The sequence below is a fragment of the Cynocephalus volans genome, chromosome 5 (assembly GCF_027409185.1).
Source record: "Cynocephalus volans isolate mCynVol1 chromosome 5, mCynVol1.pri, whole genome shotgun sequence".
NCBI lineage: Eukaryota > Metazoa > Chordata > Mammalia > Dermoptera > Cynocephalidae > Cynocephalus > Cynocephalus volans.
In genome coordinates, this window is record NC_084464.1 from 56,277,217 (window position 1) to 56,297,896 (window position 20,680).

Consider the following 20,680-nt stretch of genomic DNA (forward strand, 5'->3'; position numbering starts at 1 on the left):
AAACCTGTTTATGTGACTAGACTGTGTGACTGACTGTTGGGGATCCTTGTCTTTCTGGCTAATGAGCAACAGGCATTCCAATGCTAGTACATTTGCCTAATGTGAAAGCTCAACCTCTGCCAATAGCCTCCCTTCTTCTACTCCCAGTTGCAAACCTAGTGGCAGTCCTCTTAAATGAGCTACTGTTCAGATGGTTCTGGCACTGCAAACAAAACTCACGCATCCTTGTTAATCCAAACAGTGGTAAAAAGGATACCCAAACTCTCTTTGTCTTCAGCTTTGGGTCTTAGTACTTGTGTTCCAATAGTTGCTTCTAAGGCATCAAGAAAGGTCCCATTTAACATCCTGTTACACAAAGATAAATGAATTCCATAATGCAAGGGGAGCTGGTTAATTGTGCTGTTAGAGTATATGATAGTTTTTCACTGTGAATACTCATCTACCTCTCCACAAGTTTTTTATACCCATTTAAGAGCATCTTTACCACTTCACTTTCTTGAAAATTATTTAAACATCTCTTATTGTCTTTGAACTTTTCTACTTCTTTAGCTGAAGCTAATACAAATGGGAATTTTAAAACAATTGTTTCCTTAGCAACTGCCAAATTTTGCAAATTGTCCCATACCAAACTTGGAGATGTAAAAATCATATACCGCAAGCTGAATTATGAAAGATCAGTCAATATCAGGATGTTTCCTAGAGAAATTCATTTGAAACTAACATTAACAGAAAAACACAAAAGATTTTAAAGAGCCCTTGGGTGAAATGATTACACCCAAGTTGTTAAATACATACATATTAACATTTTACTTTTTTCAATATTTTAGGATTTTTATAGAGCTTCTTATAAAATGCCAAAGGATAATAATCACTTAAAGTATTTTTTAAAAAAATCTCGCATATGATAATCAACACTTAAATATCTATTTAATAGTCCTTTTTGAAAAGCATAAAAGTAGATCATTAAAAAAAAATACCTTTACCACATGTACAGCAAAACATCCACACTCACAAGATATTTTTCTTCCTAAGGTTATAAAACATAAAGATACTCATATAATCACAACCTTATAGTAAAGATCCAAGTTCATTACATTAAGTGTGTCATTGACACAAAAATAGGATTTCAAGGTTTCTTTTGTTTATCATCAGTAGTTGCCAATGGGCTTAAGCTGTCTTCTTCCATACTTAATCATTTTGATTATCATCTTAATTAACAGAGGTGTGTTTAATCCAGCTGACCTGTGTTGGAGATGCAATCCATTCAAGGAGCTAGAACACCTTTGCTACATTTGATAAGACTTTTTTTTTCCTTGGCTTGGTGTTGTCTGCACCACACTCAGCCAGTGAGCACACCGGCCATCCCTATATAGGATCTGAACCCCAGCCTCGGTGCTATCAGCCCCGCACTCTCCCGAATGAGCCACGGGCCCGACCCAGACCTTCTTCATTTACTTGTATTCAAACTAATAATTATTGAATACCCACTATGAGTAAGCCCCTGTTCCAGGTACTGGGGATTCAGCAGTAAACAAACCAGACAAGTTCTTGTGGAGCTGACATTCTAATATATGTGCTAATTGGGGGAAGAGGGAAGACAGATTATAAATAAACAGAAAAATATACTTGTACAGTTGTCCTTTGGTATCTGTGAGGGATTGGTTCCAGGACCTCCCGCTGATACCCAAATGGGTATATGCTCAAGTGCCTGATATAAAATGGTGTAATTAATTAAAGGAAACATAATACATAATTGTATATATAGGATGATCACAACTGTGTATAAACAAACTTCCCACAAATTATACACATAGCTTGATAAGAGGGGATTAGAGGAATATTTGTGTTTTATTGGAGTTCATGTGATTGTCCTTAATATATAATATTCTCCTATTAAGTATATAATTTCCTAAATGTTATTCTAGCAACACACATTCTTTAAAATATTGAAAAATATTCATGAGATAAATGACATATTTCAGTCCATTTAGTTTTTAAATTGTCTTTTGTAATTAAATTTATTTGTCCAGATAATTTATTTCAAATAAAAACCAAAACTAAACTAAAAATAAATAAATAAAATGGAGTAATGTTTTTACATAACTTATTCACATCTTTCTATATACTTTAAATTATCTCTAGATTACTTATAACATCTGATACGAAGTAAATACTATGTAAATAGTTGTTATACTGATGGTTTAGGAAAAATGACACTTTTTAAAAAGTCTGTACATGTTCAGTACGAACAGTTTTTTTTTTCCCAAATATTTTTGATTCTTGGTTGGTTAAATCCATGAATGCAGAACCCATGAATATGGAGGGCCAACTGTATATCAGATGGTGAACTGTTAGAGAAATGGAGAAAAACAAAATAGGAGAAGGGGATAGAGAGCCAGTTTGGGCCATGGTGGGCACAATAGCTATTTCACATACATGCTCTGGGGAAACTCACTGCAAAGATGACGTTTAAAAGGTTGAGGGAGTGAACTGTGTAGCTACCCTAGAGAAAAGTGTTCTAGGCGTAAGGAACCGCATGTGTAAAGGACCCATCTTCCTGAAACTCTCTCCTACTCTAAGATGTCTCTGTTCCCCAAGTCCCTGCCTCTTCACTGTTTCCTCCTTTGTGTCCTTCAGTGGTGTTTCTCTTCTCCCCAGTTATAGAACGGCCTGTGTAGAAACAGCTTTCTGCACCTTTCCCTTTAGTGGCTCATCCACTCTTTTTGATGGTGGTGGTGTTGATTGACATTTATTAATTGATTCTTTAAAACATCCATGCAATTAAACAGAATTTACAATTCTCAGGGTATCTGTCAGCAACATGTTAGACATCAACTTAACAGACCAACCTGATCACTATTAGGAGATAGATCAGAGGCCAAACTTCACAGTTACAAAAAAAAAGGGAGTGAAATTATATTTTAGCCAGAGGAAGTATCTCACCCTTCCAGAACCCAGACATCCCATTTTGAAAGATTAGATTTCAATGCTTTCTTCACGAATGCATTTCTGGAGAGGCAGTGACACTGACATAAGATCAGATATACTGATAAGTTATAACCGTAAGAACTAGCAAACTTGGAAAAGATTTTTAAAAGGTCATTTGATTCACCCTCCTTCCTCTTGGCAATTAGTGTTGAAACTTATCCAGGTTACTGGAAAAATTTCCACTGAGAGAAATTCTACAGTTTCTATTCGTAGTCTTATTTAGTGAACTGATTTCAAAGAACATTAACTTATTTAAATAGCACTTTTTGTTCATGTTCATATCCTTGCTTAGAATGCTTTTCTCTCCACCTATGCAAATTCTGCAATGATTTAATAACATTAATTCTCCATAACATCTTACTTGCTCACTGCAATTTTTTTACCTGTAAGTTAATATCTATAACATTTATTTGGCAATTAAATATGAACTATTATTCCTCTTATAACATTACATATATGTGTGTTATTTAATATTTCATGACTGCATATATTGTCTCTCCATTCAGGACTATCACTACCATAAGGGCAAGAACTGGAGCTCAAACAATTTTGTGCTTTAGCATAGTACTTCTTGTATACACAATAAGCATTTGATAAATCTTTGCTCAGTGGAGCACTACAGCTGGCTCATATCAGCTTGCTAGAGCCATTTGTGCACACCTCTTTCCAGCCAGTGTTTGGTGACATCATGTTGGTAGCTTAAAATCAACTGTGATGGGAATATTTACACCATGGAAATTGGAAAATGCTACAAATCAGTAATCTGGGTTTTTACATTTAACTTTACTATTTATCAGTAGTATGACATTTGGTGAGATACCACTCTGTGCCGCTCAGTTTCTTTATCTGAAAATGGAGATATTAAATTAGCTACTTCATGAAGTTTTTGTGAGGAGAATATGATGTAAACTACTTAGAAAAATCCTTGGTACATAGTACATATTCAACAACTGATAATCTTAATTTTTGTTAAATCATCCCTCTATCTATTTCACATATTCTCTACTGCTCTGTAAAGCTTTCGAGGAAGACCGCAATATAATCGTACTCAATGTATGTTAACATTATTTCCCACATATCCCCAGTACACATCCTCTGCTACCTCAAAAGACTCCTCTTTACCCCCCCCACTAAAAGAGAACTTAACCATGGGATAGAAATCCTTCTCTATAGATATTATGGTAGAAATGATCACTGACTGAGAAGTTGGGGCTAAAGTAATAGGTGGTAAGTTCTGGCATCCTGACTTCATAAGTGAAAGCTGGGCCCATTTTCCATGGAATCAATGGAAAATACAAGATTCAGTATTATATTCAGTTTTATTGCAGGTTAAATAGATTTTCTATTGCCAGATGGGAATTTGACAAATATTTATAATACTGTTTTGTGGGGAAAAATTAATTTGTTCCCAATCCCCTGAAATCCTTTTGCAAACAAGACTTGGAAATACAATTCTTCTTAACTGGTACCGCTGTTTATGCTTGGAACTTAATTGATTTTTATTTGTTAACTGGTTCACATCGGATTTAACTAAAACTTTTGTTTCCCTAATATCTTAACTGAACCGATAGAGTAATGAATAGTATGTAAAGATAACGATAGTGACATAGATTTTCCAAACCAATCTCTAGTCCAACCCAGCACTGAGAAATCCATGTGTTTTAAGTTATAGATTTTGGTCTTCAGAGCCATAGAGTTTTAAAAAACTGCTTTATTAAATACTGAGTAGTACCAAAACAATATTTATAGAATATTATTGGATATAAAGAGCCGCAATACAATGAATACTGATGGATCTACCACCTCATTTATGAAGCAAAAGATTACTGATACCTGCAAAATCCTGATCTGGTGTCTGATCTACTTCAGAGATAACCACAGCTTAAATTTAGGATTTATCATTCCCTTGATTTTCTTTGTAATTCTACCAAATGTTTGTTTCCGCATTGTATTATTTAATTTTGCATGTTATTGAACTTCATGTAAATGAAATCATACTTCACTAATTATTCAGCAACTGCTTATTTTTTCTTTCTGAACTTTTAGTTGGAATATGGCATACATACAGAAAAGTGCACAGATGCTAAGTGTGCTCCTTGATTGACTTCCACAAGCGCATATATTCATTTAACCTGTACTGAGATAGAGAAACAGAACATTACCAGCATTCCAAAAAACAGCCACCTTGTAGTTACTACCCTTATTCCTGCCTGGGGTAACTGCTATGCTGATTTCTAATACTGTAGATTAATTTTGCCTGGTTTTGAATTTTATTTAAAGAGAATCACACACATACACTCTTCCACTTCTGGATTTTTCATTCAACATTATGTTTATGACATTCATCTCTATTGTTGCAGGTAGATATACTTCATTTCTTTTCTTTTTTTTTTTTTTAAAGATGACCGGTAAGGGGATCTTAACCCTTGACTTGGTGTTGTCAGCACCATGCTCACCCAGTGAGCTAACTGGCCATCCCTATATGGGATCCGAACCCGTGGCCTTGGTGTTATCAGCACCGCACTCTCCCGAGTGAGCCACGGGCTGGCCCCTACTTCATTTATTTTCATTGCTCTTATTATTGCATTGTGTCAATATATCACGATTTGTTTATTCAGTCTACTGTTTATATTCTTTGGGTAGTTTCCATTTTGGTTATTATGAAGAATACAGATATGATCATTCTTATATATATATTTATTCTCTAGCAGTTTGTTGGTTTAGCTCAATAATATATTTCTGAGATTCATCCATAATATTGCATGTAGCTGTGATTCATTCATTTTTACTTCAAATAATGTTCCATTGGATAAATATTCCACAATATATTTATCCTTTTACTGTTGCTGGTTTCCAGTGTTGCTGTGAAATTCACACATTCCCTTAGAGCATGTATGTACAGGTTTCTCTAGGGAATAACTTCCCAGTTGAATCCTATAGCTCCTTTCCCCCCTCATAGAGTTCTGAAAAATGATTAGCCTGCTCACCCAGTTTTAAAAATTTTAATTTAGTTTTTAAAAATTAAGGTATAATTTCTATGCCACAAAATTCACCCTTTTGACATGCACAATTCAGTGGTTTTTTTTTTTCTTTAAAGTATATTCACAAGGTTATGCAATGACTATCACTATCTAATCCCAGAATATTTTCCATACCCTATAAAGAAACCCCATACTCATTAGCAGCCACTTCCCTTTACTTCCTCTCACCAACCCCTGGCAACCAGTAATCTACTTTCTGTCTCTATGGATTTACCTATTCTGGACATTTCATAGAAATGGAAACATACAACATGTGGTCTTTTGTGTCTGGCTTCTTTCACTTAACATAATGTTTTCACAGTTTATCCATGTTGTAGCATGTATCAGTACTTCATTCCTTTTTATGACTGATTAATATTCCATTGAATGGATATGCCACATTTGTTTATCCATTTACCAGTTGATAGATATTTGAGAAGTTTTCACATTTTGAATATTATAAACATTGCTGTTATGAATATCCATGTACAAGCTTTTGTGTTACATATGTTTTCTTTTCTCTTGGGTGTAAACTTAGGAGTGAAATTAGTGTGTTGTACGGTAATTTTATGTTTAATTTTTTAGGAAACTGCTAAACCATTCTCCACTGCAGCTGTATAATATTTTATATTCCCATGAGCAGTGCACAAGAGTTCTAATTACTCTACATCTTCTCTAACATGTACTATTGTTCATCTTTTTTACTGTAACCATCCTAGTGGGTATAAAGTGGTATCTCAGTGAGGTTTTGATTTGCATTTCTATAATGCCTAATGGTGGTGAGCATCTGTACATATGTTTATTGGCCATTTGTATTTCTTCTTTGGAAAAATGTCTATTCAGATCCTTTGCTCATGTAAAAATTGGGTTATTTGCCTTTTTGTTGTTGAGTTAGAAGAGTTCTTTATGTATTCTGGATACTAGACCCTTATCAAATATATGAGGGATTTTCAAAAAAATTCATGGAAAGATTCATACTATCTTTTACTTCTATTTTCCCACAAAGTTTTGAATTATGCTTGTAAGATTTGCAACTGTTTGTTCCCATTTTGTGAGCTGTCATTTCATTCTCTTGATAGTATCCTTTGAAGCACAAAAGTTTTTAAATTTGACAAAGTCCAATTAATTTATTTTTTCTTGCTTGCTTGTCTTTGAGGTGTCATATCTGATAAACCACTGCCTAATCCATGGTCACAAAGACTTATACTACCTCTATTTTCTTCTAAGAAATTTATAGTTTTAGTTTTTACATCTAGGCCTTTGATTCATTTCAAGTTACTTGTAAATGATTTGAGATACGAGTCTAAATTCATTCTTTTGCATGTCACTCACCCATTTTCAGGTTGACAACTATGCTGGTCATATTTGTCTGTGTTCCCTTCCCCTATTCTGCTGTGTATTTCAGGGAATTACTTTTCCCACAGTCCCTTGACAACTGACTCCCAGGTCAGCTCTCATTTATTATACACATGTCTTTAAACAGAGATTTAAATGCAGAACAGTGTGATGAACACATCCAGCCACTGAAATTAGAGTTTCTGAATCACATGTGTAACTCGCATTCTTTGAAACATCTTTTATACATACATGTGCCTTAACTGTCAGCCAATGGATGCACTAGTGGAAGATTATAGAACCGGTGGAGGGGGGAAGCCAGAGAATTTCTCTCCTTCTCACTCAGCTTCGGGTGGTGTCTCCAGCAGTTACTGTGTTACCTCTGTGGCTCCATATTATACCAGATAACCCTTACCTCTGTGGTTCCCAGTTCCTCAAGGTGGTCCCACAATGCTTCTGCTTCTTAGGTGGCCCTGCGTTCTGCGTTCTGGTTACAACACCTAGTCTTATTCCTATAGTCCTGAGGTGGGAGCAATTCCAAGCTGGTGCTACTCTCTAGACTACTTCATATCCCCCATTGTCTTCTCAGCTCTTTCATAGCCTCTAAAGAACTTTATTAAATTCCCTCTGTTAAAAAAAAAAAAAAGCCTGGAAATATTTCCGTTTTCTTCATTGGCCTTGACTATAAAACATCTAACATTTTTATTATATGTTTAGAAATTGCAAAGAATGCCATTTCCAGTATATTGCAATTATTGACACAAAAACAAAATCTATATATTCCTCTTTCAGATATATTTAGTGCAAGCAAATACCATATTGACTGAAGACCATTGCATTAGTCCATTTCTGTTGCTTATAACAAAATACACAGAACTGGGTACCTTGTAAGAAAACAAAATTTATTGCTTACAGTTTCTGAGGCTGAGAAGTCCAAAGTCCGGGGAACAAGTCTGATGAGAGCCTTGGTGGTGGTGACAGTGACCCAGAGTATCACATTGTGAAATGGCAGAGCAGAAGAGCAAAAGATTAACTTCCTCATTCACTCTCTTTTTAAAGCCCTCCAACCCACACCCCGATCACCATTATTAATCCATTCACTATAGCACGGTCCTACAATCTAATCACCTCTTCAAGGCCCCCCCTTTCAATTACCATGATAGGATTTCCCAACCTCAATAGTTACAGTGGGAATTAGGCTTCTAATATATGGACTTTGGGGGACACAATTTAATCAACCTACAACAACCACCTTCATCCATTTAAAAAATACATGAACACACACACACACACACACACACAAAATACATGAACAATATCCTCATCGGTTGGAAAATTTTATATTGTTTCTTTTTATCACACTTTTATTCTATTTCCCCCACAAACTAACAATTTAATGTTATATATTTTTATACTTCAAGGTCTTCAATTAGTCATACTTGACTATTTTCTAGTGGAAAAACAGGTACATAAATTGAAATTATAAATCATAAAGCTTCCTAAGTCCTTAAGTTTCTGTTAAAATACTTCTGGTGTGAGTCATTATATTATTATTATTGCCATGGTATATAATTGATAAAAACAACATAACTACATATAATTTCTTATAAATAATTATTAAACATGAAAGTTAACCTTTTTTTTTTTTTTTTGGAAATGCATCTCTCATGGAGTTGAATGAAGTGGTATTTTGGTGCCTTGATTAATAGAGGCTCCATGTGGCAGCCAGGGGATTTGTTTATGCCCTGGAGCAATGCATAATAGTAAGGGAAGGTGGCCAGGACATATTCTTTCTTTTGTGAAGTAGGAAAAGGGAAATATGAAGTGAGAAAATGAGAATGAAAGGCAAGTTCCTCGGCAGATTTCTTTTAGGAAGGAGTATACATGACTTTGAGGACTTGGGAATCAATTATCTTAAAACTATCTGTGTCCATGGAAAGTTTTCATGTCCTGCAGGGGTACATATCCTCCAGCATCACGTGGGAAACTACTTTGATGCAATGGTAGCCTGTAGGAACACAAGGTATCCTGAAGGTCATTGAACAGAAGGCTTTCAGACCAAAATAAGAGGCTCGAATCATGTAATGTATTGAATTAATTGAAAACACAGAAGGAGGAGCAAAGGGATAGAGATGGCATAGGTTAATACACTTAAGATAGGGTGCAAGCAGGATGGAAGGACTACACACCTAATTATGCAAAGTTCATAGGTCTTGTCTCTTTCTCTGATGCATCAACCTTCCCCTGATGGTGTGGTTACAAGCCAGAGCTGAGGTTTGAGCAATGGGGCTCAGAAGAAGGATGGTTCCTGGAGCCAATACACAGTTGCTTTATTGTACACCTGGCCACATCTATAGCTTGCGAATGAGATTGATGAACATCTATGGGGTTTATTGGGCAGAGAACACATGGGTCAGAATAGGTGTCATCAATTAGAAGCCAATTTAAGACCTTGTGAATTCTGAGTATGTGATGTATATTAGTGTACCACAAATGTTTGGTGCTCTTAGTCCTTCTATCTCTCCCAACTGAAGTGACGTTAAGCACACATATGCTCTGCTTCCTTTATGCTTAACGTGTCTACTAGCTTTTATATTTAGTCTCATTTCTTCTCCTTATTTATTTCTCTTATTTTCCATAGCAGACTGAATATTCTTAATAATACAGCAAACTATATTAAACCTCGTTGGAAGACCACCACTACATGACAAGTGCTGAGGTATTGATGTCCTGAACCGTAAGGACACCAGTATGGGCTGAGGTGGCTGGAGATGCACTCCCTTGCCTCTAAGCACAAGTATCTCATTTCTTTACTCCAGTATGACATACAAAATATTATCATTTTCTATGTGTTTCACATCTAAGATAGACACTTTGGCATGGAATTGTAAAGTCATAGAGTATATGCATCTTCAACTTTTACTAGATAATGCCAAACTGTTATCTCAAGTCTTTTTACCCTATTCAAATTTCCAATAAAATGTAATGTTCCCATTGCTCCATATTCTCATCAATATTTCATAATTTCAGACAGGGTCATATACTTTAATAACATGAAAATTTCCTATTTTAAAAGATAGAAAATTCAGGTCTAAAGAGAATTTTAAGTATGTTCATTTATTCATTGACTCATTTTAACAAACATTTATTGGCACTTACTGTATTCTAGACATTATGCTAAGTGTGAGGATAAGAGATGAATAAGGCCAGTTTCTGTGCTCAAGGAACTACACTGTATATGGAACACATAAATGTGAACAAAGAATTCAGGTGATGAGTGCAGTAACAGAGGCAAATGCAAATTGATACAGCACTGATGAAGGAGAAAAAAATGTGTATGAGTTTGTGGCAAGTGAGATTAGGAGACAGGTAGGTTGAGGTTTTTCATAAGATGTGTGTTTTCAAATTTGGGTTTTACCTTTTAAACTATGTGTTTGTGATTCTGTGATGATAACTTGAGAAGGCCAAGTTATGAAGGGGTTTTATCCTGTATAACAGATGATATGAAATAATTGAAGAGTTTTAAGCAATGCAACTACATGACTGAAATTGAATTTTAAAAAGAGAACGCTGATAGCAATGTAAGGATGAATTGGAAATGAGATGGGCATGGATGATGAATGGAAGCAGGGAGACAAGTCAGGAGTCCATTACAGCTGAAATTCAAGATAATACAGACGTGAACTTAAGGCACAGGCAATGGAGATAGAAAGAAAATAGAGATGAATGATATTTAGGAAGTAGCATTAACAGAATCAGGTGATAGACTAGAAGTAGAAAATGATGGTGAAGTTTGGTCTATCATGATACCCAAGTTTCTGCCTAAGGGGGTATATTTGTTCATTCAATAAACTAGGATATATTGATCACATACTACATCAGGCTTTATGCTGTCTTTGGGGCTATCTAGGGTTACCATGTTACACGACTCCAGGGGACACAATTCACATTATACATACATGCAATATAGTAGGATTGGTGTTCCCTGGACTTCTTTCTTAATGGTGTATTTCCAGAATTTCTGTGAACTGGAGAAACATAGTTCCCGATATTATGAAACTCACAATCCTGTGTACAATGGGATTGTTAACCATGATGAAAAAAAAACACAGACTGTGTATTTGGCCTTAGAAACATAAATGTTGCCCCTTATCTTTCTTCTTGCCTGAAACAATGAGTTGGGCATATTGGGCATATTGATCTTGAGGGGTTTATGAACTCTTCAGATGGAAATTTCTATGAGGCCATAGGACATTTTACTTCTAAAGCCCTTGTTCAAGGTTTTATAGTGAGTTAATTGAAAAGGTTTCCCAATGTACTTCTGTATTAGTCTGTTTCTGTTGCTTATAACAAAATACAAAGAACTAGGTGATTTATAAAGAAAACAAAATTTATTGCTTACAGTTTCAGAGGTTAGGAAGTCCAAAGTCCAAGGAATGCACCTGGTGAAGGTCTTGCTGGTGGTGACAGTGACCCAGGGGTCTTACATGGCCGAAAATGGAGGAGCAGAGAGAGAGACTAACCTCTCATGTGCTCTTTTTTTTAAAGCCCTCGGAACCACGCCCCTGACCACCATTATTAATCCATTCACTACGGCATGGTCCTACAATCTAATCACCTCTTCAAGGCCCCACCTCTTAATTACCATCATAGGATTTCCCATCCTCAACAGTTACAGCGGGAACTACACCTCAGTGAGGTTGAGGGCGGGGCATCCAATCTACGGCAACTTCTCATTTTGCCACTCTACCCACTCTTCTAAGATGTGCAGAGAAGAAATGTAGTTTACATGTGGTCCTGCTGCTCTGTTCCAGGAAGGAAGTTCAAAGGGAAGAGACCAAGTATCCACTCAAATATAAAGGTTTTGAAAGTTTTCTTTCTTGCAATGGTTCCAAATCACATACTCTCCAACTGAGATGTTCAGAAAATTGAGCAACTCATATTAAAGTTAACAAGGCCACATAAGTGTTTCACACAATAGGACATTTTTGAGGGTGACCTTAATGAATTAAAGCTAATATATTTTTCTTTTCATACATGTCTAATAAAAATTACTGATGGATTGTTTAGACTTTAATATATTTAGATGTATGCCTCCCCCTTTTTCAGTGACAAGTGCAAAGCAACTTTCCAACTATTTTCCTCTCAGTTTGTAATTTTAACACTGACAGTAAGAAACAGTCTATAGAGAGTCCGGCTTTGAACTGGAACATTTTTGCCAGATCTCTGCCTAGAAGGAATGTTATGGTTGAGTTTGTAAATGTTGAAAAGCTTTCAATTTTCAAGGTTAACTGTAATATGAGTTATGCTTCTTATGTATCATACTTCTAGTAATTCTCTTATTAACTTATTTTTCACAGTGCAAGTTTTATCACAGATGCCTTTGAAAAAAGATATTTATTTTTGTATGAACCAATGCCATCAGCATCAGAGAAGCCACGATTAAATAGTGAATGACAATATATAATAAATTGTAACACTTCAACCAGTTTTCATATTTACGATTATGGGTACCCCATAATAATTCCCTTCAGTGATGATAAACACCAGTGAAGCAGGTTAAAAAAGGAAAAATAGACTATACTCAATGAAACTACTCAATGCAACCCACATTTTCAGCGAATAGAGGATAATAAGCTTTAAGCTGAGTAAATCAGATGAAGATCTGGAACATTTCATTCAGTTCAGTTTACTGTAGGACTTTTTCCTTAAAAATAATAAGAATAGTGTTATCCAACAGGATTTTATATTTGTTGATTAGCCATTACATATAAATCGGGCCTAAATGTTTAGGCGAGAATCCTAATTTAAACTTGCTGAGATTCTTTTGTATATATGAGGAGTAAAGTAAGGAGTTTGATTTTAAGGTGTGTGAAAAAATCTCTACTTTAAAAAGCCGAAGAATCAACACGTCATGGTCAAGACTCAAACCTGGTCATCAAAAACTACAGAAACTTAGAGGTTTCACTTAGGAGATAGACATAAATATACTCTTTGGGCAAAGATGTGAATTAACAGAAAAAGAACTCTATTGACAGAGGAAAGAGCACCGGCCATGTAAGCTTTTTTTTTTTTTTTTTAAAAAGTCTTTTCCCCACTCCATAGTGGCACCAGTGAGGATTGCCTCTTTTAAATTTTTGTAAAGATTTGATAATTGAATCCATGTCACTTATTAAAATAATTTAATTAATTTAACATCAGAGACATACAGAAATGAAAAATAACAGGCCCTAAGTATACTTGTAACATATTTAAATAAAACAAAGACAGCTCTAAAATGAATGACAACAACAAAGATGACATATCTTCTGCCTCTTTAAAATTACATAATCATAAGCAGGTGATCCATATTTCTGTTGCCAGAGTGATAACCAGGTAAACACATGATGCATGTGTGCATGCATGCACACATACACACAAAATCACCCTTACATAGGTAGACTCTTCTGTTATATTTGCTATTGATACCTCAATTAGATACTGACAGTTAAAAGATGCCTCCTTTTGTGGGAGAATATGGAATTATTGCAATTTGTATTTACATTTAAGAATATGAAAAAAGGAAAGATGTTGGTGATGAAGCAAGGGGTCAGAAATCACTCTCTAAGTTCTGAATGCCCACAGAGCTAGGGCTGGGTCTGGACTAGGATGAAATGAGTGAGGCACTAACCTTGGGTGCAAAATATAAGGGGGTTCCAAAAAAACCTAGTATTCAAGATATTATTTTAATGCAATATTCTTATAAAACAAATTTAATACCAAAAAACTATGATAAATGAAGTCTCAAAACTTTAAACAAAGAGGGGATCAGATCCCGCACTTGCACAGCACTTCTCTCTCACCCTAGTACCAGTCCTGCCCAGAGAAGCTTCCATTCAACTCTCCTGTTCAGACCAATTGGGCTGGGATATTGGCGCAAGGACCAAGAGCATGGCTTCTAGAAGAAGCCTGAACATTTTCCCCCTTGTAGATGTGCACAGAGGCCCTCTGTGACCTAGCTACAAGCTGCCTAGCCAACTTCATTTCTCCACTTTATTACAGTATTCTCTTCCAGACACGATGGTCCCTTTAATGTTCCAACACATTTTTTCCATTTTGATTTAGCTCAGTATTTTCTAAAAATACTTCAAAGACCTTTAAATTCTTTTAGAAGCAATAATTAAATAAGTTTATACATGCTGTATTTTAAGTTCTTCTCACACAGATTCAAGATGCCTATAGCATATTAAAATCTAGGAGAAAATTGGCAATACTAAATTTATTTTGTTTAACCCAGAATTTTCCCATTTTTATTTTATCATAGAGCCATAGCATTGCCTCATCTCTGAGTACAACTACAATAAGACAGCAATAATCCGGTCCTTCACCCCTTCTTTCCTTCGTGGGGTAATTTTACTCTTCTGATCCTGCAAGATATCTCTCCATCTTCCCTGACCCTGGCTTTTTAAAAATCAGATGTAGGAATGGAGCAGCTGTGGACTTTTTGCATTTGATTTGACTCATACATATTTAAATTGAAGTATAGGCTATGGGATTTTATGGAAGACGTCAGGACGCTGCGAGAGAAATACTGGCCAGTTTTACCCAATGCTTTAAAATATCTCTACTCTCTGTCCACATCTTCCTCTCTTGAGATTATCTGTCTTCTACTTATCATACCTATCAGGTAGAGATACTTATCATGCCTATAATACCTATCAGGTAGAGATAAATCATTTAATAGATGTAATGTGATGTTGGAAATGCTTATTTTATAATGACCCAAATAGAGTGATCCAAATTGGAAACCATTATGAATAAGAATATCTTGGGGACCAGAAAATTGAAACCTTAGCATATCAGTCTAGGTCAAGTGAGGAGAGAAAAACTATACAATAATTTGAACAAGAAAAGTTTGGTATAAATGATTATTAACTATAACAGGGGATTGGAGTAAGAAGGAATTGGCTAGGAAGAAGTAAAGAGAACTGTAAAGATCACAGGAATAAAAGCATCCACTACTCTTAGGGCTGTAAAAGAGCAACCAAGGAAGAGTCCTCCCCTGTTCCCATCCAGAGCTGAGATTCAGACCTTGAACAGGAGAGTGCATGTGCACGTGAGCCAGGAGAAGCTACGTGTGCTACTCTGCAGAAACCTGCTGTGTGAACAGAAGGGCTCCAGGAAGCAAAAACCTTTCCTTTTGCAGTGTCTCTCTAGTGCTCCCTACTGACAAAATCTCAATGACAGCTGGTAAAGGGAAATATTTAATGGTCCCAGATCAATCTTCACAGAGCAGGCAAAAAGGATTAATTTGGAGCTGAGAGACAGTAAGTTGATGACCAGCATACCTAGGGAAGAAAAGTGATCTGGAAGAAAAATAGTGACTAATAGGAATGTGATTGGGGAGAAGATCCTGCTCATCAGAAAGACATTTCAGGAGAATCATTTAAAGTCAGAGTTGAAAGAAGCATTGTTATAGAACTTGATCACAGCTAGATGGGAAGAAGAAAGTCTTTCTTTTGAGAAAAGTCTAGTGAGGAAAGCTTCGGGGAAAACACTAGAGGAAGAGCTTCTGAGTATGAAACCCAGAGGAGCAAAACACTTACAATGGTGACCTAAAACTGGCATCCCCAAGGATTGCCCATAATAGAATCAAGTTGAACTCTGGCTATTCTATTTTTTTTTTTTTTCTGTTCTATTTTTCTTACCACTCTAGTTTGCAATTCAAATTTCTCACACTGTGCAAATGTTTATTTTTGTACTTTATTAGTATTATGGTTTACATTTCTCACCTTGATGGCAGGGTGTTGGGGGGGTGAGGGGGGAAATGGTTCTGCCCTAAAGGCTAAAGTGAAACTTTGGAACCTTGGGCAGTGGGCTCAGACGTGGATAGCACTTTCCTTGGTGCCTTGAAGGTAATATGTGAGCAGATTGATAAAGTACGGATGAATTACTACAGGAAACTTTTAATTTTAGAGAGTTCGTAGATGTTTCATTACAGACCTCTGTAAAATTTTATATATAACATTCAACTGCTGCTCAAACATCAGTGCTAGTGCCATATAGGATTATTGCCAACACCAAAATACCAGAGGGCTGATTTGGGAAAATTAGTTTTATTTCTCTGACTCCTAGGAAATGAATTAGACCGTTTTTAGAAATTTAGAAATTGGTCTCTTTGGGTAACTAGGATGTCATTCAGTGAGTTGGTATTTTAGTCAAACAGAATATATACTTCTTTAGGCAGTACCATTCCTGAAGAGTAATTAGATGGGTGCTCCATAAATGTGGTTCTTAAAGGTCATACGGCAACTGTCAGCTTTTTAATGACAACACCATACTCTTATAAGTGCCTGAAAATGGCCCATGGGAATGCTAACTAAAACAGGGAAAGGTTTATGATGCTAAGTCCTCCCCTACAAACATTTTATCTCTTCTTACAGCCATGCAAATTATTGTAGGTTCATTGACAACGGGAAACATTTGCTGAGCTTAAAACAAATCAGACAGTATTTAACTGTATAAAAAATTAAAATGGAAAAAATATGTCAGAAAGCTTTGAGATCACTTAAGTTATTAAGCTGTCTTAAATGTGTATATAGAATATGTGAATACATTGTATCCCAGAAAATTCTTGATAAGCTCATTTATGTTTCTTGTGTAATCATGTCTAAAGTAGATGGAATAAATCTATTACCTATTTTTTTCGTATTCAGACTACATGAGAGTTTCTACATTTTTTTCTCATCTATGCAGTTAATGTGTTCCCACTACTTGTAAGGACAGTGGAAGATGCTGACATATAGCAATGTGTAAGACAATTGTTCTCAAGTGGCCTGTGAAATTGTACTAACTCCTCATTCTTTTCTCTGTTTTAGCATATCCAAAATTATTAAGTAAAAAATATTAATATAATTAATTAACATTTTATGCAGAAAATTACAAGTTAAATTATATGTTTTCACTTTTAAAGAACTAATCTGGACCTCATGCACACTCCATCTTAACATCCTCTTTAATATTTCTTTCTACTGTCCCATTCTTCCAGGGTCCTGTATGCCTTTCACTTTAGGGCAGGAGTTGGCAAACTTTTTCTGTAAAAATCCAGATAGTAAATATTTTAGGCTTTGTAGGCCATACAGTCTTTGTTAACAACCACACAATTCTGCTGTCTTAGGTAAAGGCAGCTGTAGACAATACATAAACCACTGAGCACAGGTGTGTTTCAATAAAACTTTATTTGTTTACAATGAAATTTGCATTCATATACTTTTCATATATCACGAATATTATCCTTCTTTTAATTTTTTCCAACTATTTAAAAGTGTAAAACCCATTCTTAACTCTTGGATTGTACAGAAATAGGCATTAAGCCAGATTTGGTCCATGGTCTAATGGCCATGCAGCTTCTTCAAGGGCTAAGTAACGTTCATTCAATCACAGCCAGAAGGAAAACTCTAAAAATGGTTCTGTATATAAAGTTTTCCAATATGACACAGTCAAAGCTTTATGTATCATCAAAATGTCCATAATTTTCCATCGGTTATCCCACTTTATTAGTTGGTTCATCGAAAAGATTTTAAGATTCTACTGGGACATTTTTCCACTTTTCATTATGAAACAGTATATATAAAATAATGTATAGGGGTTAGAACAGGAAACCAGAATGAAAGAAGCATAGGTTCTGTTCCCAGTATGGGGGTTCAGTTCTTTGACTAGATAAACAACTTGACCACTTCACATCTCATTTACTTTGTCTGGAAAGTCGGAATTGCCACGTTGTTACTAAACAGCTATATTAAATATTAAAGAACACGGAGGGGAAAATTATGCTTTTATGTTCCAGAGTACTCACATTTTTAGAAAAAATATACGTTCTTTTCTTGTGCCATAATGTACAACTGAAAAGATGTATATTTCTGAAAAGCAATGTAGTGGGTGATTTGTTCTGAACATTTTGGCATAGAAGAATATCTAAACCCAAAGGTGGGATCAAGCAAACTATAGCACAAAATACACACATGTAAAACCTCATGGTTTTCGTATGTGCCTACTATTACCAGGAAAGGTTTGGTTCAGGGGCCTGTAAAAATGTTTTCTTCCTTTAAGTATATTGCTGTGAGCCAAGACATCATCAGTTTCAGGCTCAATAAGTTCAGTTGAAAGTGTGAATGTTCAGCAAAAGGATGTTTTTGAAAGGAGACTGAAAATCCGCTGTGCCAGATACCTGAAATGTTGTTAGGGTATTCAGTGGAAAATTTTGTTTCCACATTATAAATAACTGTAGGATATTTTAAGGGATCCAAGACTAGTAACTTCCAAGAGCTGCTTATATTAGTTCCACTGAAATGTGAAATGGAGGAAGGGTGCTGAAGAAGGCTATAAAGCTGAATTACCGGATATGATTAATTAAAATAAATAATCTCACCATTGATTAAGTTGCCCTTAAAATCCCCAACCACTGAGGCCTGCATATTTTGCTATCCACCGAGTGAAACAAACAAACAAAAAAGGACAAAACAGCAATAGAGAAAGAAAGAGGAAAAGTCCCTATGACGATTTCTTATTCAAAAAAGCTCCTCTGGGGGCCGGCCTGTGGCTCACTTGGGAGAGTGTGGTGCTGATCACACCAAGGCCACGGTTCGGATCCCCATATAGGGAGAGCCGGTTAGCTCGCTTGGGAGACCGTGGTGCTGACAACACCAAGTCAAAGGGTTAAGATCCCCTTACCGCTCATCTTTTAAAAGAAAAAACAAAACAAAACACAAAACTCCTCTGGTCGCCCATAGTTGAAATATTGACTGTTTCTCAGTGTCTTCAAATTTCTGAGAGTTCTCCTTCTGTGGACTTCCTGGGAGAAGGAAAAGCCCAGAGAAGGCGGCATATAACCCAGCACGGTAGTTATTGAATTTCTATCTCCCTTTGACCACGGAAATAATCCATTTCCTGTAATTCCTTCCCTCTTTTGCAGCCCCCACACATTTAAAAACAAAGTCAGAGTTCTCTGTTAGACAATGACAAAACATGCCCAAAATAAAACTTCCCCCGCAAAGGAAAAAAAAAAAAAGTCGTGCGTGCTGTGTGAGTCGTGTATTTATGAATATCAGTGTGTGAATGTGCGAGAGTGTGTCCAAGTACATGTGAGCAGGTGTGTAAAGTAGGAGAGTAACGAATGCAGTCGCTCTCTCTCTCTCTCTTTTTTCTTTGGAGGAGGAAACCAGGCTTCCAGTCTCAGGTCGGCCGCCTGCGGCTCTGCTCTGGGAGACCTGTGCACTCAGGAGGCGCGGCGGTGCTCAGGGTTAGAGCTCTCCCCTGTGACCGAAAAGATAATTAAAAATCGCACGCGCAGGAGAAAGCTCAACTCCTGGCTGCGCGTCTAGTTCGTCCGGATTAATGGGTTCTCGCACCGGGCGGCGCCAGGGCCGGGAGGACAGTAGGCCCTGCGCGAGGAGTGGATTGGAGAAGGGGGTGTCATAGCGGGTAGGGCAGAATCGCTTCTCAGCGTCGCGTCACCAAGGGTGGTGGTGGCAGGCGGCCGTGGGAAGGCAGAGGGGGCAGGAGGGCGCAGCATGGAAGTTGGAGTCTCTGGGAAGATACGTAGAAGGTGGGAACGTGGAGAGAGAAGTTGGAAAGGGAAAGATGGATCTTTACCCCCGCGAGAGCGCACGCCTTGCCACCTCCCACCTCCGCTCCTGCGGTCTGGAAGTCCCCGAGTCCCCCGCACATCTCTTCGGCGGGGCAATCTTGGTAGCCAAGTCACACAAACACTGCCCTCCAAGTTCATCTTGTGCTTGCAATGGGCTCCAGGGTCTGCGCCCCCCACACTCTCAGAGTCCTTCCAGACCCCTTCAAGTGCGCAGACCCCGGGAGCGTGCTCAGCGGAAGGAAGCAATGCTTTAAAAACCGGGAGGGAGGGTGGTGGAAGGTCGCTAACCAGGGTGAGGGAGGTGTTTGCATTGAGCAATAAAAATACCAATTAATGGGGATGTGAATTGCTTTAAATAAGATAGGAGGTGGTGAATTGATGGCTCAACCATCTTCTTTTATACTCCGAGAGGCAGGAATTCTAATTTTTCATTTATTTTATAAAATCACTTATTACTGTGTCAGCTACCCTATTAGTGATCTTTGAAACTTTGGCAACTGGTGATTCTTTTTGCAAACACGTTTTAAAGCTTTGAAAGGTTTAAAAGATTTTGATAATAGCAAGATACATAACAGTACACAACGCAGAGGGTGAAATGGCCCCGCGCCCCTTTCTTGGGGTGTGATAGCCTCCAGCGGATTTCCCGGCTTCTGCGGGCGCAGCACATTGTTTTATTTGTTTTGAAAGCTCAGACTTTTAGGCTGGTCGGAGA

The 20,680-nt window shown here is 36.9% G+C and overlaps 1 protein-coding gene across 2 annotated transcripts in view; it reads left to right on the plus strand.

Annotated features, from left to right (window-relative positions):
- Positions 1-20,680, plus strand: part of RUNX2 (RUNX family transcription factor 2) — a 207,594-nt gene that overhangs the window by 67,692 nt on the left and 119,222 nt on the right. The gene's annotated exons all lie outside the window — the stretch shown is intronic.